The sequence below is a fragment of the Rhinopithecus roxellana genome, unplaced genomic scaffold (assembly GCF_007565055.1).
Source record: "Rhinopithecus roxellana isolate Shanxi Qingling unplaced genomic scaffold, ASM756505v1 contig5962, whole genome shotgun sequence".
NCBI lineage: Eukaryota > Metazoa > Chordata > Mammalia > Primates > Cercopithecidae > Rhinopithecus > Rhinopithecus roxellana.
The window spans coordinates 3,080-26,790 of record NW_022144439.1 but is presented as its reverse complement, the minus strand read 5'-3'; the positions used below and the strand labels follow the sequence as shown (position 1 = coordinate 26,790).

Below are 23,711 nucleotides of genomic sequence, written 5' to 3'. Positions count from 1 at the left end.
CCTTTATTTCTTTTTCTTGCCTGATTGTCTTAGCCAGAACTTCCAATACTATGTTGAATAAGAGTGGTGAGAGAGGGCATCCTTGTCTTGCACCGGTGTTCACAGGGAATGCTTCCAGCTTTTGCCCATTAAATACTATATGGGCTGTTGCTTTGTCATGAGTAGCTCTTATTATTTTGAGATACGTTCCGTCAATACTGAATTTATTGAGAGTTTTTAGCTTGAAGGGCTGTTGAATGTTGTCAAAGGCCTTCTCTGCATCTATTGAGATAATCATGTGTTTTTTGTCCTTGGTTCTGTTTGCATGCTGGATTACATTCATTGATTTGTGTATGTTGAACCAGCCTTGCATCCCAGGGATGAAGCCCTCTTTGATCGTGGTGGATAAACTTTTTGATGTGCTGCTGGATTCAGTTCACGAGTATTTTATTGAGGATTTTTGCATCGATGTTCATCAGGGATATTGGTCTAACATTCTCTTTTTGTTGTTATCTCTGTCAGGCTTTGGTATCAGGATGATGTTGGCTTCGTAAAATGAGTTAGGGAGGATTCCCTCTTTTTCTATTGATTTGAATAATTTCAGAAGGAATGGTACCAACTCCTCCTTGTACCTCTGGTAGAATTATGCTGTGAATCTGTCTGGTCCTAGACTTTTTTTTGGTTGGAAGGCTATTAATTATTGCCTCCATTTCAGAGACTACTATTGGTCTATTCAGAGATTCAACTTCTTCCTGGTTTAGTCTTGGGAGAGTGTAAGTGTTCAGGAAATTATCCATTTCTTCCAGGTTTTCTAGTTATTTGTGTAGAGTTGTTTATAGTATTCTCTGATGGTAGTTTATATTTCTGTGGGGTCGGTGGTGATATCCCCTTTATCATTTTTTTATTGTGTCTATTTGATTCTTCTCTCTTTTCTTCTTATTAGTCTTGCTAGTGGTCTATCAATTTTGTTGATCTTTCCCAAAAACCAGCTCTTGGATTCAATGATTTTTTGAGGGTTTTTTGTGTATCTATCTCCTTCAGTTATGCTCTGATCTTAGTTATTTCTTGCCTTCTGCTAGCTTTTGAATGTGTTTACTTTTGTTTCTGTAGTTCTTTTAATTGTGATGTTAGGGTGTCAATTTTAGATCTTTCCTGCTTTCTCTTGTGGGCAATTAGTGCTATAAATTTCCCTCTACACAATGCTTTAAAAGTGTCCCAGAGATTCTGGTATATTGTATCTTTCTTCTCATTGGTTTCAAAGAACATCTTTATTTCTGCCTTCACTTTATTTTTTACCCAGTAGTCATTCAGGAGCAGGTTGTTCAGTTTCCATGTAGTTGAGCGGTTTTGATTGAGTTTCTTAGTCCTGAGTTCTAGTTTGATTGCACTGTGATCTGAGAGACAGTTTGTTATAATTTCTGTTCTTTTACATTTGCTAAGGAGTGCTTTACTTCCAACTATGTGGTCAGTTTTTAAATAAATGTGATGTGGTGCTGAGAAGAATGTATATTCTGTTGATTTTGAGTGGAGAGTTCTGTAGATGTCTATTAGGACTGCTTGGTGCAGAGTCGAGTTCAATTCCTGGATATGCTTGTTAACTTTCTGTCCGATGATCTGTCTAATGTTGACAGTGGGGTGTTAAAATCTCCCATTATTATTGTATGGGAGTCTAAGTCTCTGTGTAAATCTCTAAGGACTCGCTTTATGAATCTGGGTGTTCCTGTATTGGGTGCATATATATTTAGGACAGTTAGCTCTTCGTGCTGAATTGATCCCTTTACCATTATTTAATGGCCTTTTTTGTCTCTTTTGATCTTTGATTGCTTAAAGTCTGTTTTATCAGAGAATAGAATTACACCCCCTGCCTTTTTTTGTTTTCCATTTACTTTGTAGATCTTCCTCCATCCCTTTATTTTGAGCCTATGTGTGTCTCTGCATGTGAGATGGGTCTCCTGAATACAGCAAACTGATGGGTCTTGACTCTTTATCCAATTTGCCAGCCTATGTCTTTTAATTGGATCATTTAGTCCATTTACACTTAAGGTTAATATTGCTATGTGTGAACTTGAGCCTGTCATTATGATATTAGCTGGTTATTTTGGTCACTAGTTGATGCAGTTTCTTCCTTACGTCGATGGACTTTACATTTTGACATGTTTTTGGAATGGCTGGTACCTGTTGTACCTTTCCGTGTTTAGTGCTTCCTTCAGGATTTCTTTAAGGCGGGCCGAGTGGTGTCAAAATCTCTAAGCATTTGCTTGTCTGTAAAGGATTTTATTTCTTCTTCACTTATGAAATTTACTTTGGATGGATACGAATTTCTGTGTTGAAAATTATTTTCTTTGAGAATGTTGAATAGTGGCCCCCACTCTCTTCTTGCTTGGATGGCTTGTGCCAAAAGATCTGCTGTTAGTCTGATGGGCTTCTTTTTGTGTGTACCCTGACCTTTCTCTCTGGCTGCACTTAACATTTTTTCCTTCATTTCAGCTTTGATGAATCTGACAATTATGTGTCTTGGAGTTGCTCTTCTCTAGGAGTATCTTTGTGGCATTATCTGTATTTCCTGAATTTGAATGTTGGCCTGCCTTACTAAGTTGGTGAAGTTCTCCTGGATGATATCCTGCAGAGTGTTTTACAACTTGGTTCCATTTTCCCCGTCACTTTCAGACACACCAATCAGATATAGATTTGGTCTTTTAACAAAATCCCATATTTCTTGGAGGCTTTGTTCATTTCTTTTTACTCTTTCTTTCTCTATACTTCTCTTTTCACTTCATTTCATACATTTGATCTTCAATCACTGATACTCTTTTTTATTTATTTATTTATTTATTTTTATTATACTTTAAGTTCTAGGGTACATGTGCATACCGTGCAGGTTTGTTACATATGTATACTTGTACCATGATGGTGTGCTGCACCCATCAACTCATCAGCACCCATCAATTCATCATTTATATCAGGTATAACTCCCAATGCAATCCCTCCCTCCTCCCCCCTCCCCATGATAGGCCCCGATGTGTGATGTTCCCCTTCCTGAGTCCAAGTGATGTTATTGCTCAGTTCCCACCTATGAGTGAGAACATGCGGTGTTTGGTTTTCTGTTCTTGTGATAGTTTGCTAAGAATGATGGTTTCCAGCTGCATCCATGTCCCTACAAAGGATGTAAACTCATCCTTTTTTATGGCTGCATAGTATTCCATGGTGCATATGTGCCACATATTCTTAATCCAGTCTGTCACAGATGGACATTTGGGTTGATTTCAAGTCTTTGCTATTGTGAATAGTGCCACAATAAACATACATGTGCATGTGTCTTTATAGCAGCATGATTTATAATCTCTTGGTTATATACCTAGGTGTGGGATGGCTGGGTCATATGGTACATCTAGTTCTAGATCCTTGAGGAATCGCCATACTGTTTTCCATAATGGTTGAACTAGTTTACAATCCCACCAACAGTGTAAAAGTGTTCCTATTTCTCCACATCCTCTCTAGCACCTGTTGTTTCCTGGCTTTTTAATGATTGCCATTCTAACTGGTGTGAGATAGTATCTCATTGTGGTTTTGATTTGCATTTCTCTTATGGCCAGGGATGATGAGTATTTTTTCATGTGTTTGTTGGCTGTATGAATGTCTTCTTTTGAGAAATGTCTGTTCATATCCTTTGCCCACTTTTTGATGGGGTTTTTTGTTTTTTTTGTCAATTTGTTTGAGTTCTTTGTAGATTCTGGATATTAGCCCTTTGTCAGATGAGTAGATTGCAAAACTTTTCTCCCATTCTGTAGGTTGCCTGTTCACTCTGATGGTAGTTTCTTTTGCTGTGCAGAAGCTCTTTAGTTTAACTAGATCCCATTTGTCAATTTTGGCTTTTGCTGCCATTGCTTTTGGTGTTTTAGACATGAAGTCCTTGCCCATGCCTATGTCCTGAATGGTACTACCTAGGTTTTCTTCTAGGGTTTTTAAGGAATTAGGTATAACATTTAAGTCTCTAATCCGTCTCGAATTAATTTTTGTGTAAGGAGTAAGGAAAGGATCCCATTTCAGCTTTCTACTTATGGCTAGCCAATTTTCCCAGCACCATTTATTAAATAGGGAATCCTTTCCCCATTTCCTGCTTCTCTCAGGTTTGTCAAAGATCAGATGGCTGTAGATGTGTGGTATTGTTTCTGAGGACTCTGTTCTGTTCCATTGGTCTATATCTCTGTTTTGGTACCAGTACCATGCTGTTTTGGTTACTGTAGCCTTGTAGTATAGTTTGAAGTCAGGTAGGTGATGCCTCCAGCTTTGTGGCAATTAGGCAAGAGAAATAAATAAAGGGTATCCAGTTAGGAAAAGAAGAAGTCAAATTGTCCCTGTTTGCAGATGACATGATTGTATATTTAGAAAACCCCATTGTCTCAGCCCAAAATCTCCTTAAGCTGATAAGCAACTTCAGCAAAGTCTCAGGATACAAAATTAATGTGCAAAAATCACAAGCATTCTTATACACCAGTAACAGACAAACAGAGAGCCAAATCAGGAATGAACTTCCATTCACAATTGCTTCAAAGAGAATAAAATACCTAGGAATCCAACTTACAAGGGATGTCAAGGACCTCTTCAAGGAGAACTACAAACCACTGCTCAGTGAAATAAAAGAGGACACAAACAAATGGAAGAACATACCATGCTCATGGATAGGAAGAATCAATATTGTGAAAATGGCCATAGTGCCAAGGTTATTTATAGATTCAATGCCATCCCTATCAAGCTACCAATGAGTTTCTTCACAGAATTGGAAAAAAACGGCTTTAAAGTTCATATGGAACCAAAAAAGAGCCCACATTGCCAAGACAATCCTAAGTCATAAGAATCACTGATACTCTTTCCTCCAATTGATTGAGTCAGTTACTGAAGCTTGTGCATTTGTCACGTAGTTCTCGTGTTATGGCTTTCATTTTTATCAGTTCTTTTAAGGTCTTCTCTGCATTGATTATTCTAGTTATCCATTCATCCATTCTTTTTTCAAGGTTTTTACTTTCTTTGCACTGATTACGTAGTTCGTCCTTTAGCTCTGAGAATTCTGATTGACTGAAGCCGCCTTCTCTCAACTCATCAAAGTCATTCTCCATCCAGCTTTGTCCCATTGCTGGCAGTACTACTCATCTTAAAATATCAATAGGAAGAGAGACTTTCTATACAATTTCACTATGTAATTGTTTCTTTAGTAGCAGTTAAAGCAATACAATGTTGTTCGAAATTAAGTCAAATTTTTCTGAGTATGTGCAAAACAGCACTGATACTGTCAGTGGACTTTTTCATGTTCTTGTGTTTATGTAGAATGTATGAAATACAGTTAAGCTGAGTATTTTTTTTGTATAAACTATGAATTAGAACAACAAATTCCAATATAAGTTCAACAAATTTCAATACAAGCTCATATGAATTTACATTATTTTGTGTTTTCCCGAGTGTTTTCTTCATTTCTACAAAATATTTCTAACCATTAACTGGGTGGTAAATCTCTGAAAAATAAATTTTTGCTTGACAAAGTAAATTTTCAAAAGTTTTTTATTTTTATTTTTATTTTTTTGTTTACAGGAAGAAAGAAATCTTGCATCATATCCTTTCTTCCTGGAATAAACTGAAGTAGTCTCAGCTATAGGTTTTCCAGCTTCAAATCTCAGAGATAACTAATCACTTTTTCCCTTCTTTCCTTTTCTAGTAAACTTCCAGAAACAAACCAGACAACATTTCATGATGATGAAATCACAGTTGCCACACAGGCCAGTAGGAACCCAATCACATCCAAAGAGTGGTACTGGAACCAGGTGAGGTCATGGGCTGCAGGCCGAAGGTGTTTAGCTCCTTTGTGGCGCATGACAAATTCAATCCAGAAGACTGCTCGATCCAGGGGCTTCACCGGTTGATCATGTTGAATTCTTGATAATTTCATAACATTCTCTTTATATCTGAAGGATAAAAATAAAGATACCAATGCAACAGGAAGAGACATAGACAAAACCCTCAGACACCAAGTTAAAGAAGGAAGGGTTTTATTTAGCCAGGAGCATCAGCAAGACTCCTGTCTCAAGAACTGAGATCCCTGAGTGAGCAATTCCTACCATTTTAAGGCTCACAACTTTGCAGGGGTCACGTGAGAGGGTCATGATCAATTGAGCAAGCAGTGAGTACATGACTCGGGGCTGCATGCGCCAGTAATCAGAATGGAACAGAAGGGGCAGGGATTTTTACAACGCTTTTCCATAAAATGCTGGAATCTATAGGTAACATACCAGTTAGGTCAGGGGTCGATCTTTAACTACCCGGCCCTGAGAGTGGCACCTGGCTGTTGCTTGTGGATTTCTTTCTGCCTTTTAGTATTTACTTCTTTTTTCTTTGGGCAGAAATTGGGCATAAGACAATATGAGGAGTGATCTCGTCCCTTACTAACACTGAAAGTAAGTTAACTTGCCTGTGCCTATCAAGTTTATGAAAGGCTTTTAAAGTGCCAAATAATTCAAAGTAAATGTCAAAGAATTGACATAAACTTGTGTACTTTAATTGGAATCATCATAGTAAGTTTGGCTTTTAAATTGAACTTTTCTCATTGACAAATGTTTTCTAAAGTAGAAATTGAATGTTAGGTGTGAAAGTTAATTTTTTTTGAAGCAGAGAAAATATGGCATTTTAATTTTTTTAATTGTTTAATTTTAAGTTTTAGTGGGTACATATTAAGTGCATATATTTATGGGGTATATGAGTTGTTTCAATACAATGTGAAATAATCACATCATGGAAAAAAGGTATTCATTCCTTAAGCGTTTATCCTTTGTATTATGAACAATTCAATTACACTGTTAGTTCTCAAGCAGACATATGGAGAATGTGCTCAACATCATGAACCATTTTAAGTGCTGTAAGAAAGATCGTGAAAATGCAATATGAGAATTATCATCTCTAAGTTCCTAAAAAGTAATTATGTCATGGTGAGTGACATGCCTCATAGCTAGTCACTATGCTTCTACATTACTTCTTTGTCTCCTACTGTTTCCCACCCTGTAGCAGAATGATTTTTTGCAATTAAAGTCAGTTTATAGCACTCCCTGATTAAGACTTTTGTCTGGCTTCTCATTATTTAAAGAATAAAATCCAACTCTGTTATTTGGTCTACAGAACCCTACATTGTAAGACACTGGCAAGCTCTTTTCCTACACTTTTCCCCTGCACACTGTCTTCTAGATTGGCCTTCTAGTTTTTTTTTAAGCTCCCAAAGGTGTTCTCGTCTTAGCACCTTACACATTTTTTCCCTCTCTCCTGCTCTTGGAGTATTCTCTCTTGCTACAACCCAAGGCATGCTTCTCTGCCTTTTATGGCTTCCTTCTATTGTTACTTCTAAGAGAGGCTTTTATTGACCACACTATGATGAACCTCTAGGATTTTCTCTATTTTCTGTGCTTATTTTGCTATTTGATTCCGAGAATTTAAAATGCATTATATCTCATAAAATAATCATTTAAATAGTAAATACAAAAGATACATATATGTACATAAGTGAATAGTTCAAAAACATAAGATCATCTTGAACATTATTTGAGGTGAAGATATCTATTTACCTACTGCTCAGATTGTGGTATAGGATATCACAACCTGCCCAGAATAACTCTCTTTTTCTGAACCATTTAGTCACTATTTTGTCCTCCAATTAATATTAGCTGACTTCAAATAGCATGCATTAGTTTTGCTTGTTTATGTAATTGAATTATATAATATGTACTCATTAGTGTCTTTTATTAATGTCGCAGTTGTTGGATAATTCTTCTTGCTGTGTATTTTTGTTGATGATAAAGCACAGATTTTTCTTCATTTTAAGGTTAATATGTATTTGTGTTGCTAACAATTTTTAGACACTATTGATAACTCTGTTATAAACATTCTTCTAGATGGTATTAGATTTTATATTTATACATATCTCTTGGGTATAATTGAGAGTAGAATTGCTGAGATAAAATTGGATGCATAATGTTATCCACTTTTGACTTTAACATTTTTTGAAGTGTATTTTTTGATCTCTAAAATTTAAAGACATGTTATAGTTTTTATAACCTCCCTTACTTCCACTATGACTGCATCATACAGTTTCTATGACATTAAATCTTATTAACTAAGTCTTTGGTTATTGCCCACCACATATCACTTCAAATAACTATTTGACATGCTCTAAGAAATGTGTCTTCAGTTGATATATATAATACATATATGTGTATTGTGTATGTACATATGTGCATGTGTGTATCATTTACATTATAAGATTCCATTTGTTAATTGTGTTCTTCAAATGTTTATGTCTTTACCCATTATTTGCTTTGTTTTAAGTCTGTTTAGATTGAGTGAAAGTATTGCATAATCACATTTAAATCTACCAGTTTGCTTTATATATTTTTTTCTATTTGTCCAAGTTGGTTTGTGTTTCTTTTCAATTATTTCCTATCTTCTTTAAAGGTATTTTTATCATTCATTGACCTTCTTTTTTGTGATAAATAATTTTAATGTATTCCTTTAGATGATACTCTCCTTCTTTAAAAGCATTATTGAGAGTAGTTATAAATGCTGAATTGATGATAGCAGGACTCTGCAAGGAATTTTGCACACTGCTATCTTTGGGTGTAAAAATCAATTATTAAAAATTTGACTTAAATTATATTTTTGTGTTCAAAGACCATCATCCAAAAGGAAATTTAGTGTACCCAGAATGGGACAAAATTTTAAAAATTATATATCTGAAATGACCCATAATATATAAATAGTTCTTAAAACTTAATAATAAGACAAATACCAAAGTTTAAAAATGTTCCAAGGATTGTAGTAGACATGTTTTCAAAGAAGATATACGAATCGTCAGTAAGCACATATAAGGATTCTCAACGTCTTTAGCCGTAATGAAAATGCAATCTGAGACCAGGATGAGAGATCATTTTACACCCACTAAGAAGGCTTTAACAAAAAGACAGATAATAATCATTGGCAAAAGTATGGAGGAATTGTAACTATGTTGCACTGCTGGTGGTAGTGATGAATGAAACAAGTACTTTGGAAGACAGTTTAGCAGTTCTTCATAAACATACAGTTCCCACATGAGCCAGCAATTCCACTTGTAGTATCAACCCAAAGAAAGGAAAACAGGTTTATGCAAAAACTTGTGTAGCAATATTCCTAGTAACCACAATTGGAAACAATCGAAAGGCCAATGAACTGATAAGTTAACAACTAAAATATGACATATCCTTACTAAAAAATATTAAACTGCCGTAAAAAGAAATGAAGTATTAAAATGCACAACAACATGAATAAAACTAATACCATAAAAACAACAAAAAATTAAGCTAGGTGAAATGTCATTTACACAGCACCATAAACTGTATGATTCCATTTATATGAAATACCTAGAGAACAATCTCTAGAGAAAGAAAACAAATTAGTGTTAGACTAGGGCTAAGTGTCATAGGAAATGACTTCCGTGTCTTTGCAGTTTCTTTTGTGTGACAAAAATATTCTAAAATTATGTATAGTGATGGCTTCATGGCTCTGTAAACATAGCAAATGTATTTGGATTTTATACCATAAAAAGAAGGATTTTATGGTATCAAAATTAAATCTCATTTTCAAGTTCATTACAGTAATGATAATAATAAAAGTTAATTTTTCAACAGGAAAATAGTCATGTTCTGAGGCATTTTAGATATTGAATTAAAATATTTATATTATTTCATTTATTTTTCCTTTCTACTAAGGATTCATTATGTCAAAATTTTAAGAAATGTATTTTTTTTTTTAAAGTGGACAAAGTATATGAACAGACACTTCTCGAAAGACATTTATGTGGCCAACAAATGTATGAAAAGCTCAACATCACTGATCATTAGAGAAATGCAAATCAAAACCACGATAAGGCTGGGTATGGTGGCTCACAGCTGTAATCCCAGCATTTTGGGAGGCCAAGGCGAGTGGATCACCTGAAGTCAGGAGTTTGAGACAAGCCTGACCAACATGGCAAAACCCCGTCTCTACTAAAAATACAACAACAACAAAATATTAGCCAGGTGTGGTGGCGTGTGCTTGTAATCCCAACTACTCGGGAGGCTGAGGCAGGAGAATCGCTTGAACCTGGGAGGTAGAGGTTGCAGTGAGCCGAGATCACGCCACTGCACTCCAGCCTGGGTGACGAGAGCAAAACTCCATCTCACAAAAAATACAAACAAACAAACAAACAAACAAAAACCCTAAAACCAATGAGATACCATCTCACACCATCACACCAGTCAATGGATTATATTTTTTTATTTTTATTTTTGACAGAGAACATGTTTTATTCATCTTTGGGTTTTTTTTGTTTTATTTATTTATTTGTTTATTTTTATTATACTTTAAGTTCTAGGGTACATGTGCATAATGTGCTGGTTTGTTACATATGTATACTTATGCCATGTTGGGGTGCTGCACCCATCAACTCGTCAGCACCCATCAGTTCGTCATTTATATCATGTATAACTCCCCACTGCAATCCCTCTCTCCTCCCCCCTCCCCATGATAGGCCCCAGTGTGTGATGTTCCCCTTCCCGAGTCCAAGTGATCTCATTGTTCAGTTCCCACCTATGAGTGAGAACATGCGGTGTTTGGTTTTCTCTTCTTGTGATAGTTTGCTAAGAATGATGGTTTCCAGCTGCATCCATGTCCCTACATAGGACGCAAACTCATCCTTTTTATGGCTGCAGAGTATTCCATGGTGTATATGTGCCACATTTTCTTAATCCAGTCTGTCACAGATGGACATTTGGGTTGATTCCAAGTCTTTGCTATTGTGAATAGTGCCGCAGTAAACATACGTGTGCATGTGTCTTTGTAGTAGAATAATTTATAATCCTTTGGGTATATACCCAGTAGTGGGATGGCTGGGTCATATGGTACATTTAGTTCTAGATCCTTGAGGAATTGCCATACTGTTTTCCATAATGGTTGAACTAGTTTACAGTCCCACCAACAGTGTAAAAGTGTTCCTATTTCTCCACATCCTCTCCAACACCTGTTTTTTCCTGACTTCTTGATGATTGCCATTCTAACTGGTGTGAGATGGTATCTCATTGTGGTTTTGATTTGCATTTCTCTGATGGCGAGTGATGATGAGCATTTTTTCATGTGTCTGTTGGCTGTATGAATGTCTTCTTTGAGAAATGTCTGTTCATATCCTTTCCCCACTTTTTGATGGGGTTGTTTGTTTTTTTCTTGTATAAAGAAATGTATTTTTTTATATTATCTATATCATTTTAAAAGTATTTTGTGTAGAAAATTGTTTCACTAACTGGCTATTCATTAGATGTATGGTTTTCAAATACAATATTTAAATAGCTGATACAAAATAAAAGCAGATTTCAGATTGGTTAAATCATTTAAATTCTTTCAAAATTACTCTCTTAGAAAAAGGGTGAAACTCACACTCACTATTGACAAGAGAAGCTATCTATAAATACCATCTAGTGAAAAATATTGTTCTACTCACAAAGGATCATTAATTACTGTCTTCAGTGCATTCGCCAAGTCTGTACTCGACATTGTGTTGAAGTCCAATCTAACAGCTGCTCCTCTGGCCTTCATGTGAGCAATGTTATCAGGTTGATCAGCAAACAATGGAATGCCCACCATAGGGACCCCATGGTAGATTGCCTCGTAGATACCATTGGCTCCACCATGAGTTATAAAAGCTCTGGTTTTTGGATGACCTAGGATTGCATGAATTTTAGCAAAATTATTCATAGGAATAAAATGAGATGCACAATGAAAGGCTCTAAAAGTGACATTGTTTTCTAGATAACACATTGAACTATTTTGCTATTGCTTTTCAGACTTCATAGGAAAAACACATACTTGTGCTGGGTATGCAAGTGAAGGCTGCATGGTGTGTGAGACTTGAGACCGCAAAACAATACAAGATTTCCAGTTGGACTAATGAAAAAGTGTGATCTAGATTTTTAAAATGTGCAATAAAGAAGAAAGCAAAGAGTTGGGCATGAAGTGAACTGCTATTTTAAGTGCAGTCACAGAATGTGATATGTGGGGTGCATGGCAGCAGGCAGTGGGTTGATGGTGGTGCTAGGATTGAGGAAAGACATGTCACAGTTCATCATGACTTATCATCACTTTATGATTAAGATTAGCAATTTAATCCTTCAGAAAATGCAGAGTCACTGATGATAGAAGAACTATAATTTTTGGTGGCACTTGAAAAACCCTGCAGGAGAAGAAACAACAGGTGTAAAGTTGTAGAAATAAGAGACAGAGAGACAGCTCAGGAGTTATTGAAAAATTCTGTGAGATATAGTAATACCAGAAATAAAGATTCCTGCTGATTCTGACCATAAAGAATGTGAGTGTATATCATAAAATGCCATAAATATAGCATATTCTTTTTCCCCTTTGACTGGCAAATAAATATAAAGAAGTTACGTTTTGTGTTTCCTTAACAAATATTGAAAAATCTTGTTTCATGATTAACTATTAACACTCTAATGTGCTGTTACTAATATATCCAGTATTTGTTCACCCGAGTCTTACCTAGAAGGTCATTCTGGGGTATCCACTTATAGAGCCGAGTATTGAGACCTAAGGTATCTGGCTTATTTCCATCATATCTCCACAGAACCTGTTACAGTGAGGAAAATATCTTATTCCATGAGTGGAATTCAAAACTTATAGAATGTTCAAACTGTAAAAAGAGAAAAAGAGTAGGAACGAGATCAAGGGATGTTAGCAAATCAGAACTACTCAAAGAGTGATGTAAATAGAATACTCACATTTAATTTTGGCCAACTTCACATTTGTCAGAAGTTTCTATAATTGGATTACTTACAAACTTTAGCAGCCTCTTTCAGTAGTTTTCCATATCAGTAAGACATTTCATCTTACCTTTTGTGGAATCTGGGCAAGGGCTGATGCAATTACGTTGGCCCTTTCTTTTTTCATGTTAGTGACCATTGACCCCAGAGTAAACACCACAACACCATGTTCTCCAGAGCTCTGTACAAACTCTTCCATTTCCTGTGAAACAGAATTTGTTTCATCACAAAAGAATAACAGCGCAGCAGGCACTACTGAAAGAATTGGTACAAGTTACTAAAGAGAGAAAATCAGGTATTTTAAGGAATTATTGGAGTAAATAATATTTTCTAACTGATTCAATCACTCAGGTTTTTTGCAATTGGATATATAATGTGAGATAGGTGGACGCTGTTAGGATATTTGTGTAACTATGTGTGAATGTGTATATATTTGTGTGCATGTGTGTAAGGGAAAAAAGAAATGGAGCTATTTCACTGTAGTCAGGGAGATAATGTTAAAATATTACACACAGACTCTTATATTACTAAAATTACTAATATAAGTTCTTGGAAAGTGGCACCACTCAGCTTTAATTCTATATTGTTGTTCTACTAAGTCACTTGTGTTTATTTCAGGCAGATTTTCTGTAAGATTCTTTTAGTTGGAAGCCCTTAGTGTTTACTTCCCTCACTATGAGTTCTGAGGATAAGCTACTCACTATTGGGATAATTTTATATCTACATTTATGTTTCTCTACAGTGCTTTACACTTCACTTAAATTTGTCACAGTTTTCCGATAGCGTTTGAAAAACTAAAATAAATGAATAAATAAATAAATAAAAAAGCTGACGGTTAAGAACCAGTGACATTCTGGAGTCGGGTATTGTAATTTGGAATTTCTGTGAATTAGTCCAGGAGTCTTATTTATAATACAAAATTGTACAGTATACAGTTACATAGTTGAATGATCATATTTTCAGGTTATTGTTTAGGTGGAACACCTACTGACCTGAAATCACACTGTTAAACTGAGGTACTATTTATAACTACATGTGAGGAACTCTCATCATCACTTTGTTGTGTCTCAGAGGCACCATTTGCATCAGAATAGAAGGGACCACCAGGCCTTTCTATAGGGGAGATCCTGTCTCTCTTTTGAGTAGCTCACTCACACCACATCACACTCCTGGTGAAGATGTGCTTGGCTGCAATTGATTGAGAATTATTCTGATTTACGTTCTCCAATGTATGCCAATATTTAAATTTAAATACTTTCAGATTTGATCATTGTGGTAAAACTTTTCCTAATGGTTCTTAACAAAACAAAGAAAAAACGTCCAAATGTTACCTGTGCAGACCACATATTACAGAGTGTTTTTTAAAATATGATTTTTAATCTTAAGGTAAGAGTCATTGTGCTGCTATTCCAGGTTATACCTTGGGCATCTAAGTATTGTGTGTGATTACAGTTGACTGTAGCCATATTTACCGTAACTGATGTTCAGTGTTTCACCTCACTAGCTTGATGCCAAGAGCCCTGTTTACCCATGCAGTGTTGAAGGAACCTAACCTCTGTTTACAGATTCATCACTGATATGGATTGGTTGTTTCTTCTTCTGTGATAATGTAATAAAAATAATATAAGATTAATGTCAGAAATTTTATAAAAGCATGAAAAATTTTTTTAAATAAAATTTTTCTAAATTTTTATGTTGCGATATTATTTATATAAAATATTTTTTCATCATGGCTTTTGTCCTATTTATAAAGCTCAATGTATACATGTGACACTTACTTAGAAAATGTTAATCTTACTGAGTATATTTTCCTCCTCCTCCTGCAAAAACTTGTCATCTTGTTGCCTTTATCATTTTCTAACTCCCTTTATTTGTATTACAGCTGACAGTGTAATTGAATATTTCATTGATAAAATTATTGTAATGCTATTGTATGCACACAGTATAAGTTTTTAATCATTCCTTCATTTAAGATGTTGGACTACTTCCAATGTTAATTTTATGCATATTTTTCATAATGTTGAATAGGTACATCTTGATTAATTTTTTATCTGCATAATTTCACGTGAATGTATTATAAAACTCATGGCAATGTTCATTTTTAAAACACCTGATACATTTTGTCAAGTGTCTTATTCTCTTATATAGAAATTATCTGAGAATCACATATTTAATTGAAATGAAAGCAACCTGGCTGGGTTAGCAATTATTTACATAATAAACAAAGAATTGGTTTCACAACCATTGACTTGCATTCAAATCTTTCTGCAAGTTAATAACAACAGCTAATAGTAGTAATTATCACTATTGTACTACTAGTCATCCTTTTTCTTATCCTTCTACAAGTCCTACTCTCTTCCCCTTCCTACTGACACCATCGGTTTCTCTTATTGTGAAGGGGGAAATATTTCAAGAGTAGGGCAGGGTGGCATAGATGTTTCATTAGTCTTACCCCAGCTTTTGTCTCTTAGAAAGTTATCATATAAAGCCCATGCAATTTGCATTCATCATAGATATTGAGTTTTAACAATGGAATAAAATCTCAGCTTTATGTGGACAAAAATTATATTTTAAGAGATTACTTAATAATGTGATAAAGAATGCTTGCTTTGTACATATGTCTTAAAAGTATGATATTAATTTACAATATACAGGTTTATTGTTTCTTTCATAAAGAATATAATCTTATATGCTGACAGAATGTTTTTGGCATTGAAACTAAGGGCACATTCAGATACAAGTGGTATAAATTATTTGGTCTTTATTATACATGCATTGTTCTTATCTCTGTGCTTCTCTGTCAGGCAGCCATGATGTTAAGACAAGTTGGCACAGGGAGCTTTAATGAGTTGCTTGTCATATGGCAAAAATCATCTGCTTTCATAGGGTATGTTTATGCTGTAATATGTAAACCCTGGGGTCTCAATGAAGAATGATTTAAATGCTTTAGTAAGATCAAGTGATCACTGAGTTTGTCTGCAAATATTAAAGGAACACATTTATTTTATTGAGGAAGTATTTTAAGCTGCAATACTGGTGAAGATCCTTGTTACCTATGGGAGAATTTTAGAATTTCCACTAGCTCATTGTTGCGGGAAGTCAGGGACCCCACAAAGAAGTGAAAATGGCAGTCCTTGCCTTAAGCGATGATATTATCCTGTGAAATTCCTTTTTCTGGCTCATCCTGGCTCAAAAATCTCCCCCACTGAGCACCTTGTGACCCCCACTACTGCCTCCCAGAGAACAATACCCCTTTGACTGTAATTTTCCTTTACCTACCCAAATCCTATAAAACAGCCCCACCCTTATCTCCCTTTGCTGATTCCTTTTCGGACTCAGCCCACCTGCACCCAGGTGAAATAAACTGCCATGTTGCTCACACAAAGACTGTTTGTGGTCTCTTCACACGACGCGCATGGCACAGGTGTCTGTCAACTATGACTTTGCAAGAGAAGATAATTCTGATGTACTGAAAAATCTGGCTCTATTAAATGAGAATGATATCTCAAGTGACCTGCATGTTAAGTAAGTAGTATTAGCAATAATAACAAAATAACAATAATTGCAAAATTAATAATATTTTGAGTAACTAACTACAGGCAGAGACACTTCAAGTCAACTGTTTTGCCTGTGTTAATATTTTTTCCACACAACATGAAGTTGCCACTATTTGTAAATGTAGGCATCATTATTTTATCAACATTCTAGTCTACTTTTCCATCATCTGCTACCTGAATCCATGCAAAATTTCCTGAATTGTTGGCTCTTTATTCTGACCCTCCTGCAATTTAATCATTGAATATCTTGAAAGCTCTTCTTAAAGAAGAGAATATTTTCATATATCTTTCTGTCTTAACTCTTTTTCATAGTTTTTCAATGTGCTTAATAAATATTTCAACTCCCAATATGTATCTGGCTCTAATTTGCCTCTCAGCATCATCTGATTCTTAGTCTCTCCTGCAAACTAAACCTGAGGACTTGAGAACTGTCCTGACCACTTTACCTGCTTTCCTTCTTTGTCTGTCTCTCTCTGTCATTCTTTTACTTATTCTTGCATACTGTTCAGCTCTCATTAGTAATCAGTGACTCCAGGATACTTTCTATTATCTCCACTGATGCTTTCTTGACATTGGGTTTTTCCTGAGATAATAGTTTTATATATTTTTATTACTTGCACATATTCTATCTTTTGAAGTAGAATGTAAGGTATGTGGGCAGAAACTGGGTCCATTTTTTTTCTCTGAAAATTCTGCACTTACCTGTGTTTCGTGCTAATCCCTTTGTAAACATTATTTGAATGAATGACCAATACCTTCTTAGGTGTTAAATAATGAAGACTTCAATTTAACCAACTCTATTTTTTGAAGTCTCCTTAGTATTCCCCTCTATTTGTAGTACTCATAAACTCATATACGTATGATAGTATCACTATGTACATGAGTTTCTAATTGGTATCTGCTTTACCCCACCCACTTCCCATCTTTCTTTCAGTGTAAGTCAACTACTCTGAATGAAGACCGTAGAATCATTCTACTGAAAATTCAAAGCCAACAAAAAAAACCAATGAAAGTATGTTTACCTTAGGTAGGGGTTTGGCAGGTTTGCAGAGGAGTCCTCCAACAAAATCAGCATTTGGTAAGAGTGGATGTGGAAACTGAAAATTCCAGGAGTTTCGAATAAGCCATATGTCAGCTTTCCCCATTGTCTCAGATAATGTAGTGGGTCTTCCTGACAAGATAAAAAAAGAAAAGGTGGATGACACAAGATTAGGTTATTTTCTGAAAGGGTTAGAATAATGTAGGCAAAAATATAGGCAAAGTGTCTGTGCTTTGAAAAATATACATATATTCATCTATAGACGTAATTTAATTTTATGTATTATTATTTTGCCCATGTATATTTATAAGAAAGGCAAAATAGTAGGAGAATTGTGAGGTAAGCTACATCTCTAATGTCACCATATACTCACAATTACAAACAATTATTAAAATAAGCCACAGAGAATTAAACATCAATTTCTTCTTTTTAAAGCTTCAATAGTAGCATATGGACATTTAAACAACTCTTTGAGCTCTAGTCAATTAATTCCACTGTATACATAAAAATAATTTTCTAAAAGTTGTCTAGTTTGCACAATCATTAAGCTAATTTTTATCTTTGGTTCTTCAAGTGAACTGTGGACTATGTTGTGAGTATGGTTGAAATCCTTGTACACTTTTAGATTCAAGCTAAGATCTTAATAATATTATCTTTAAGTAAATATATTTGTAAATTATAGCTAGAAATTTTTGAGAAATTATTGAAAAAGATTTGTACTCAACCTTATCTGTCTTATATTTTTTAATAAAAGATAGTTTGAAAAAAACTATGTAGATATAACAACCTTCACACTTCAACAAGATGATTGGACTTTAAATGAATGGTTTCCAATTCTTTAATGAAAGAGTATAGAAACATTAGAAACTTCAAATTACCTTTAATGATTTATGCATCAGAGATATAGACATTCCCTCTCTCTATGTGAAGGAAATTCTGGTAACATGGGAACATCTTTTGATTTCTAAATAGAAAACCAAGCTTTACAAGAAAAAGTAATTTCTGCAGTTATATAGATAGTTGTAGAAAAATGTGTAACTACTCATTCTAAATCTATGCATTCAGTAAGATGTTATTTGATGTTTTACTGTTTTAAGATGTAAAACAATGTATAGTAAACAGATGTGTAATTGCTTAAAGTCTTAGATGCACTAATACATAGGTTTATGATTTCCTTGGGTGTTCTGTGTGAATGATGGCCACAGGGTTTTACTGACCCTGTAATTTAAACTTTTCTATAATATTTGTGAGATTGATAGATCATCTTGTATTTTTGTTTTATAAACACTTACCAAAACCCCTACCTGACTTTATGGCTTTATATAAACTCTGCTTCAAAGACACAAAAGTTACAGATTGAAAAAAAATACTTACCTAGAACTTCACTATAAAACTGATCCCACTTCTTCAGTCATACATTTGGAAACAAAATCAAAAAAAGCATATAGATCATATTTTTTACCCTCTCCATGAAAGTCATTTGATCACTTAATTCTGACATAACAACAGGTACGTAGGAGGGAGGGAAAAAAATCCTCACAATGCTTTTCAAAACCATAGCCAGGAGTGAAGCGGAGACTGTACACAAGGGGTATGTTAAATAGCTCAGCCAGTAGCTCACTACCGGGAAAAAAGGATCTGCAAAATGACATCAAATCTTGACTCTTGTAGTTTCTTCATTAATTTCTTATTTGAAACACATCTTTACAGAACTTCTAATATATCACCAAACTCCACATATTTCTTGCATTTGTGAAAAATATAACCAAAATGTATCTTTTGGAAGGTCTGACCATCTCTTAATCTCTGTGTGAAAATTCTCAAACTCAGTTTAGTAAAGATGTAGGAAAAACTTCAATTTTAAGAGCAGATGAGTTGTTGGGATCAAAAAGAATGGAAGCTGAAGATGCCAGTACAGTCACCTCATGACCTCTCTGGACAAGCTCTTCCAGATTGTCTTCATATTCATCCAATGGCTATATTCTGCTGCCCACACCAGCACCTTTCCACAACTCCCAGAGCTAAAGTAAAAGCTCAGTTGTATTAGCAGAATTACTGAAGTCCATTTCACAGACATCCTGGTGCAAAGCAATGCTTGTTTTCCAGTTGCTGTTCCTTTCTGTCATTTCTCATGGTTATATCCAAATAAATTAGCCAAGAAGTTAAAATGTAACTCATACTTCAAAGTACATACAATATCATTAAATCAACATTCCCAGCATGTGGATGGCAAGGAGACAAATGAAGGTAAATGACCTGTTTACACAGACATGATTAATTTCCCTTTTATGTTTCTGAGTGCTATCCTTCAGTAATATCAAGGGTCTTGTATGGACATGCCATTTCTTATGCAATATATTTAGAAGAGTGTCCAGAATTGTAGCAGTGAAAGGTCATTTTCTGCAGTCCATTTCACAAAACTAAAGATAAAATGACTAAACATGGTCCACATATTTTGTACACCTTGTTGACATATAATTTAAATATCATACAATTTATCAATTATTGTGTAAAATTTAATGTTTCATATATTCACAGAATTGTGCATCTACCACAACAATCTATTTGAGAGCCCTTTTATCTCCCCAAAATAAGCCCTATAGCCTTTAGCCTTTTCCTCTCCACCTCTAGTTTCTGCATTTCCCCTGTACTGGGTAATTGCTAATGCTTTCTATCTCTATAGATTTGCCTATTCTGGACGGTTTTTAATACATGGAATCATACAATATGTGGTATTTCGTGACTGGCTTCTTTTATGTAACATAACATTTTAAATGTTCATTTATGATATAGCATATACACGTTGATTCTTACAACCATCATGTAAGATATTGAGAGTGTGAAGATGACACTATCTTTACAAACTTTGTTCAAGTAATCAAAGATAAAGAGAGAAAACAGAAAAGTAAATCAAGCTTGTAGTACATTCAGCATTAATCATTAGGTTAACTTGTTCTCTGACTCACTTCCTCATAGTTATTTGGCTATTGTCCTAGAATTATGCAGACTGTTACAAGATTATAGTTCCTCTTAACTCTTCTATAGATAATAACTTAAACATTATGAAATGATCAACTCTCCTTCTGAGATATTCCTTCAGGTCCAGCACACTGATAAAACTACCAACTCAGCAGGTCTGAAGGACCTCACTGATGCCAGCTGATCTGAGGGACTTCACTGATGCCAGTTGATCTAGAGGACCCACAAGGAACTGACTCAGCAAGAAATGTTGTTTCTTGCTCTGATAACTTTGTCCCCATTACCCTGACAATCAATTACCCAGACTAATAAATTACCCAAATTTTCCAGTCCATCACCATCTGTGATCTCCTTAAAACCTCCAGCCCAGAACTCCTTGAGGAGTTGGATTTGAAGTTCTCTTCTTATTCCTTGCTCAGTGCCCTGCAATTATTAAATTCCTTCTTTGCTGCCAAACCTGACGTCTCAGTGTAATCAGACTATTATTGGACAGTAAACATATGAACCTGCTGGTCCTATAACAAAACTTCAATGAAAAGTAACTGCAAATATAATAAACTAGAAAGATAACTATCATTAGAAGTGGAACTTAATGATGTAACAGAATTGATGAAATCTCATGATAAAACAAATAAGTGAGGAGTTATTTCTTAGGAAGAGCAAAGAAACTTGTTTCTTGAGATGGAACTACTCCTGATGAAGATGTTATGAAGACTGTTGAATGACAACAGGAGATTTAGAATATTACTTAAACTTACTTTATAGAGAAGCATTAGAGTTTGAGAGGATTGATTTCAATTTAGAAAGAAGATCCTCTATGGGTAAAATGCTATCTGACAACATGAATGCTGAAAAAATCTTTTGTGAAAGGGTGGGTTAATGTATGTGGCAAATAACATTGTTCTCTAATTTTTAAGAAATTGCCACAGCCATGCCAACTACTAGCAGCCACCACCATAATAAGTTATCAACCATCAACATTGATGCAAGACTCTCCGTCAACAAAAGTTGCACTCACTGAAGATTCAGATGATCATTAGCACTCTTTAGCAATTATGTGTCTTTTAATTAAGACATGCACTTTGTAGACTTAATATTATCGCAGACTGAATATGCTACAGCATTGTCTAAGCATAACTTTTTATATGCCTTAAAAATCAAAGCAAATTGTGTGACTCACTTCATTGCAATATTTGCTTTATTGTAGTATTCGAGAACCAAATCTGCAACATCTCAGAAGTATGCCTTGTATTAGTGAAAACACTTAATATGAGCTAAATCTAAAATATGTATTTCAGATGAAGGGGCTCTATTTACTCACCACTTCTGTTCCTCTTTGTGAGAACCATGCATATCACCTACTTTCAGTCAGTCATCTTGGCCAGATACATTAACCCACCCTTTCACAAAAGATTTTTTTAAAGTTTCTAATTCACACACAAACACAAACATACACACACTTTCTGTCATTCCACACAAAACCCAAAGTTACCAGGTGGTTTTGGAAAACAAATATTTTACATCACTTTACCTATGTGGACCCTCACTAATTAGCCGATAATACATTGAATAGCTATAATATAAAGATTATTTTGATATGAATCACATGAATAATGCAGGATGTTTAGAGTTCCAGAGAAAAACACAAGTACTTCTTTATGAAATAATTAGAAAAACTTAACGAGGCAGGTAACATATGATATAAGATGAAAGCTTTGATTGGACCTAGGCAGTGTGTGGCCAAGAAGGGATTTTCCAATAAAGAACAGAAGGAGTAAAGGTCATGGACTATGGAGAGCATCCCAATGTGTATGCACAGAGAAAGTTGAGGGCAGGAGATTGCAAAAGACAGTTAATTTGGAATGAAGACCTTAGGCAGTCTTACTTGTCACACTATGGATTTGGATTTTAATACACCACCAAAATTTACTTAGACAACTTTTAAAGAATGACAGTTATGAATCAAGATTTTCCTTTAGCAAGCAACTGTGTCAACTAACACTGGCATGTAAAGTCAAGACTTTAAAATTAGTGGCTCACGCCTGTAATCTTAGCACTTTGGGAGGCAGAGGCAGATGGATCACGAGGTCAGAGGATTGAGACCTTCCTGTCTAACATGGTGAAATCCCCTCTTTACCAAAAATACAAAAAATTAGCCGGGCATGGTGGCGGGCGCCCATAGTCCCAGCTATTAGGCTACTAAAAATACAAAAAATTAGCTCTGGGTGGTGACAGGAGCCTGTAGTCTCATCTACTCAGGAGGCTGAGGCAGGAAAATGCCGTGAACTAGAGAGGGCAGAGTTTGCAGTGAGCGAAAATCACGCCACTGCAGTCCAGACTAGGCGACAGAGTGAGACACCGTCTAAAAAAAAAAAAAAAAAAAAAAAAAAAAAAGATTTAAAATAACAAAATGTGAGATAGAAACTTAATACCTTAGTTTCATTTTGTCACAAACAAATGACAAGAAAGAGAAGTATTTCCAAAGTTACTTCAAGAATTCATAGTCAAATGATTAGTTGAGCCCACATACACTACTATAATGTTTAAAATTTTTTATGTAGAAATAGTGCCTGTTAATGCAAAGGAGAAAATGAGATTCAAATTACAAGTGGAAAACCACACTTTCTTCACTGTATAAACGGCTGCTTATAAGGGTTGGAGGTAGTACTAACCTTCTGTGCAATCTGGGCCAAGTCTGAAGCGACGAGATCAGCCTTCTCTTCTGTAAGGTTTTGAGCAACTGGTCCCAGAGAAAACACCACAGTGCCATCTTTGCCAGATATATGGGCAAATTCTTTCATTTTCTACAAAGAAAATAATTTCTGCATCATAAAGATGCAATGTCATGTAGAATAATTTTACTTATGCTTTAATAAAAATCTGAAGAAGTTTCCATATGTATAGTTATATTGTCCCTATATTCTGCCATATACTTCCAGTCTCTGCCAGAAAGTTTGTGTTAGAAACACATGGCTTCAATACATAGTAATTATTTACTAGAAATGGTACCCCACCAAATAATTATACAGAACACTTAAGTAATAAATATACAGCTCTTTTAATATTTGATAGATATCTAATTCTAAAATCATAATGGTTTGCAAACTCATAAAAATATTCCTTGAGGAGTGATGTCAGTAAAATGATGAAATAAGGCCCCCAAAATTACTTCCTACACAAAAATACAGCTAGTAACTATGGAAATACAAAAAGTCACCCTGAATTCACGAGAGCTAAAAAGAGAAGAAGAAAATCCCAAGACTCATACACATGGGAAAACTCACTATC

General features: G+C 35.0%; 1 pseudogene; it reads right to left on the bottom strand.

Annotated features, from left to right (window-relative positions):
* Nucleotides 1–5,654: 5,654 nt before the first annotated feature.
* LOC115896201 lies at nucleotides 5,655–19,521 on the bottom strand (annotated as a pseudogene).
* Between the last annotated feature and the right edge of the window lie 4,190 nt (nucleotides 19,522–23,711).